Raw genomic sequence first — 5,097 nt, 5'->3', positions numbered from 1 at the left:
AGCCAGTTTGCTTGGGGATCCTGGAGGTTTTTTGTCATCTTCTGGATGTGGAACAGGGGTCACTGGGGGTGTGTGTGGGGGGGTATTTGTGAATTTCCTGCCTTGTGCAGGGGGTTGGACTAGATGACCCTGGAGGTCCCTTCCAAGTCTATGATTCTATCTCTAGACCTGGAGATCCAGTGTGAAGTGCACAGGCACTAAGCTTATCTACTGGTTTAGTGAGAACCGAACCATCTCCCGCCTTCCCCTGTTCTAGCCACTGAGGCATCAAAGCTACAACAGACATGGCTTGCTTCATCTCCTCCCTGACAGCCGTCCCTATTGTCTGAGGAGAAGCATGAGCAGGAAAGACATTTCCTCTGATCTCCTCTGCACTGCTTATTTTTGCGATGGTTGCCAAGAGCAGACACAATTCATGGGTCTGATTTGCATAACTAGCAAACAGTTTGCATAACATGCAAATCAGGCCGCAGAACTGGGATACGGTGGAAACCACAGGCAACTTTCGGAGTGAGAATGGCTGGCCATCCTCTAGCTAAGGCTGAAAACTCTCGGGTCCCTCTCTGACCCTCATTTCCAATTCCCTTTGCAGGCAAATATTTGTCAGAACAAACCTCCATCCCAAAGGAACTGAAAGCGTTATGCAATAGATGTACGAGTTCAGGCTATTATCCCATGGGGAGCCATTGGGCTATTCTTAGCGGCTCTGAGAGACGGCTGAACAATAGCCGGCTTCCTGGAAACTCCTTTATATCTCCAGCTTGGTTGGCTCATATTCAGATTTCCAAGCCTGTTTACAACATTGATGACTGTAAAAGCTTCAAATGACGACAGGCAAGGGGGGGAAATAAAGGACTTCTTCATGTCCCCCCCCTTGCCTCAAGAGCCAAGGAGCCACCTGCAATCTAGATCCTTGGATCTTTGCGATTCAGCTTTCAGCAGAGCAAGGCTCAACACTGAGGCAAATGTGTTAACAACTGTGTACATTTATATGCAGGAATTCATATCACGAACAAGGGGATTTGCCTCAGTATGTTCTTAGTGTCCAAGAGATATGCTCAGCATATCAGCTGAGCAACGTACGAAAATCCCGGTTTATTTTGTCCCTGTGCATATTCTCCAGCCCTTTAAAATGCGCGCATGTGCAATTGTTGGTGTTTAAGCATATTCATCACCCAACTCAATGACAATATAAGATTTCCAAGAACAGTTTACACAGTCCCACACTTTTTTTTACATATTATTGGCTGGTCCAAAAACGCATGTAGCTTTATAATGGGTAAAGAGGGGTTCTATCGCTCTCTACCAGAGACAGGTTGTCATGATCCCCGCAGAACACTGTCCCCAGGGATTTTTGCCAAATGTTTTCACTGGCATCTGTAAAAACAGCAACTACCATTGAGTTTCGCCCAAATACCGGAGCGTTGCTTGATATCACTGGCATGATGACATCACTTCCTGTGCGACACAGGCGACGTGGCCCGGGCCTTCCTCTTTCTTCTTGTGAGACCCCATCCACCACTAGTTGCCAGGAGGGATCTGGGAACCCTAAAATTTAGTCAGTCCATACAGTGCCAGAGTAGTTCTCCCAGGTTAAGATCTTTAGTGATGGTAATAAAATACTCCTCATGCCCAGTGAACAGTCAGTCCGTTAGCTAAATAACAGACCCTTTCTTAAAGTGAAGCTTCAGGCCGCCTTAAAACAACAACAACAACAACCTTGGCCTTTCTCCTCAGGCTGCGTAATGTGCCTCAGTCCTGGCTTTCAGCCCGACCCCTTCTGGCTGTTCCTCAGGCCTCTTCCCTCAGCCAGGTCTCCTCAGGATTCAGGGGCTTTTTCTTAGGCCTGCTGTTTGATTGGCCTTAAAGCCTTAATTTAGTTGCTTCCTAGCGGCTCACAACAGAGAGGCCTTCATGGACTTTTTTCTTAATTTCCAAAGGACGTCTGCAAATGTCACAATATACTAGGAACCATTGTTTTCAGCGAGATGTCGACTTCCTTTTTGGTTCTGATTTGGCTAACACCCAATTGACTTGGAAATGCTGTCTTAATTTAGCAGTTTATATATATATATATTGAATACAACCCCTGCATACTTCCACATCTGCATATCTGAATTGCCTTTGGAAGTATATTTCAGTCCCTTGACTAAGATTTGTAGTATTGCCTGTGCCAAAAAGTGGTATAATTTTCAGAAATTCACTTCCAAGAAGCTCAGGCTGGTGTATCAGGCTCCCCCCCCCCCCCTCCTTGTTTTTTTTTTTCGTGCATTTTGTACTTACAGCAACCTTGTGAAGTAGGTCAGACTCTGAGCAGGGATTTAAACCTAGGTCTTAGTCTAATACACTTACCACTACACCACACTGGCTCCATCACCAATTTTATTTAAGCAAAGACTGGGAGACTGGGGGAGGGGCAAAGACTCACCAGAATGGTATACTGCCACACAGTGACATGATTTCTGGCTGCATAACTGGAATTGATACCAGCGCATCACAGGATAGCTCTAGTGTTTCACTGAAACTCTGTGGCTTTTACCATAGAGTTTTGAGGAAACTAGAGTGTCTAGCAACACCATGACATCATTTCAGGTTACACTGGAAAACTGGGCTAAAAGAAATTTAATGAATTTCAGTGGGGATAAATGCAAAGTTCTGCATTTAGGTAGGAAACATCAAATGCATAATTATAGGTTGGGGGAGACTTGTCTTGGCAGTAGTATGTGCGAAAACGATCTAGGGGTCTTAGTAGACCATACACTGAACATGAGTCAGCAGTGTGATGTGGCTGCTAAAAAGGCAAATGTGATTTTGAGCTGTATCAACAGAAGTATAGTGTCCAGATCATGAGATGTAATGATACCACTTTACTCTGCTCTGGTTAGAGTATTGTGTTCAGTTTTAGGCACCACAATTTAAGAAGGATATAGACAAGCTAGAATATGTCCAGAGTAGGGATGTGCAAAAAAAAAAAATCGGCCTGATTCAGATTCGGCCGAATTGGGCAGAATCAATTTTCGGGGGTGCATTCGGTTCAGACTGGAATTGTCTTGTCTTGGCAGTAGTATGACTGTCTTGTCTTTGCAGTAGACGAACCGAATGCACATCCCTAGTCCAGAGGAGAGCAATGAAGATGGTGAAGGGTCTGGAGAACAAGTCCTTTGTGGAAAGGTTGAAGGAGCTGGGTATGTTTAGCCTGGAGAGGAGACGACTGAGAGGCGATATGATAACCATCTTCAAGTACTTGAAGGCCTGTCATCTAGCTGATGGTGTGGAGTTGTTTTCTGTTGGTCAGACCAGAAGGTCGGACCCAAACCAATGGGTTGAAATTAAATCAGAAGAGTTTTCAGCTAAACATTAGCTCATTAGCATATGCCATGCCCCCTGACATCACCGGACGTGATGTCAGAAGGGGAAGCAAAAAGGGGGAGGCTTCCTCAGGAAGTGGTGGGCTCTCCTTCTTTAGAGGTTTTCAAACAGAAGCTAGATGGCCATCTGACAGCAATGCAGATTCTGTGAATTTAGGCATATCATGAGAGGGAGGGCAGGAAGGGTTGCCTCAGTGCTTAGTTCTTGTGGCCCTTTTTTACACACCTAGGGAAATGCTGATTGCCACTTTGGGGTCAGGAAACAATCCTGGAGGATTTATATTTTTTTTGTCATCTTCTAGGCCTGGAACAGCGGTCACTGCAGATGTGGAGGGGGAGGTGCTTGTGAATTTCCTGCATTGTGCAGGGGGTTGGACTAGATGACCCTGGAGGTCCCTTCCAATTTTATGAATAAACAAATAAACACAGCTGGAAAGGATGTCGTAGCATCACCACACACACACACACCCTATTTTTCCCCACCAGGCCATTGAGTGTCGGTGTGGAATGCAGGTGTTTCAGCCGGGGGGGGGAGGGGTTGTCCAACCAAAGTGAGCAAATGGCACCCCTACTGAATGGCTAAACCACCGAGATGGAGTACAGCATCACCTGTTAATCACAGATCAATATACAGAAATCACTGAGCTGTTTCTTTGCAAGGGAAGCCTTCAGGATTTTCAAAATGTGGGTGATATATTTCAAAGCTGCCTCAGTGAAATGAGCCATTTGCAAAAGAGGGGGAGGGGAAAAAACAGCCGCATACTTGGTTGTTATCATGCTAGTTAAGAGAGATGATAGATTTTAAAAGGTTATTTATGACACCCCGGCACTCCCAGATGTTCCCGGCTGCACAGGATCTTTGTGACAGGCAGTAACGGGCGCATGATTTCTGCTTTGTGAGGAACAATTTTTTTCTTTATTTGCAGAACATAAAAAGGAAAGGAAACTGGGAAAAGAGAAATGAAAACAGTAAACTCTGTGGTCAAGAAATGTCACTGTTGTAAAGCTACTGCCGGGGCTGAAATATGGTCTGACAATATCTGAAGACAGCTTCATATGTTCAGCCTCAGAACAGGGCTCAGCACAGCTGTGTAGGTGTGCGTGAAGTGCTGCCAAGTCACTTCCAATGCATGGAGACCCTATGACTTAATGGCCTCCAAAACATCCTGTTGTTCACTGCCTGGCTCAGGTCTTGCTAGGGCTGCCAAGCCGCGGTGGGGGATCCGCACGTCTTCACAGGATCCCTGCCGCGGGGGACAGCGATACGCGTTGCACCGCCGTCGCCAGGATGTGACGCCACGCGTCGCTCTGGCAACGGGGCCACTGTGCCATTCTAGATGCTGACTCATATCTCAGAACCTATGCTCAGTCTGGAAGTACTGCAAGGACTCCTAGGCTCAGCTTTTGGATCACTTCATCAGAGCCTATAAAAAGTTACTGTTCCAAGAAATCACAGCGTTGGCTTGTGTGGTTGCCCTAGCCCTATGGAAAGTGACTCAGTCTAGGAGGTTGTGTGTTTGGTTTTTTTGCATAAGTACCAGTTCTTCAAAACTCTTTCCCAATTCAGAATTGCGTTGAATTATTCCAGCAGTTGCTTTTGAGCAAAGCCCTGTTCCTATGGTTACCTTTGGGATGATGGCGCTATGTCACACCAGCAACTGAAATGGCTGGGCTGTTAACGTTCAATGCCAGATTATTCCTTGTTAAAACCTAATGACCTGTGAGCTGC

This window comes from Gekko japonicus, unplaced genomic scaffold (assembly GCF_001447785.1).
Source record: "Gekko japonicus isolate JY-2015 unplaced genomic scaffold, Gekko_japonicus_V1.1 scaffold690, whole genome shotgun sequence".
Taxonomy (NCBI): domain Eukaryota; kingdom Metazoa; phylum Chordata; class Lepidosauria; order Squamata; family Gekkonidae; genus Gekko; species Gekko japonicus.
This window is presented reverse-complemented; position numbering follows the sequence as displayed.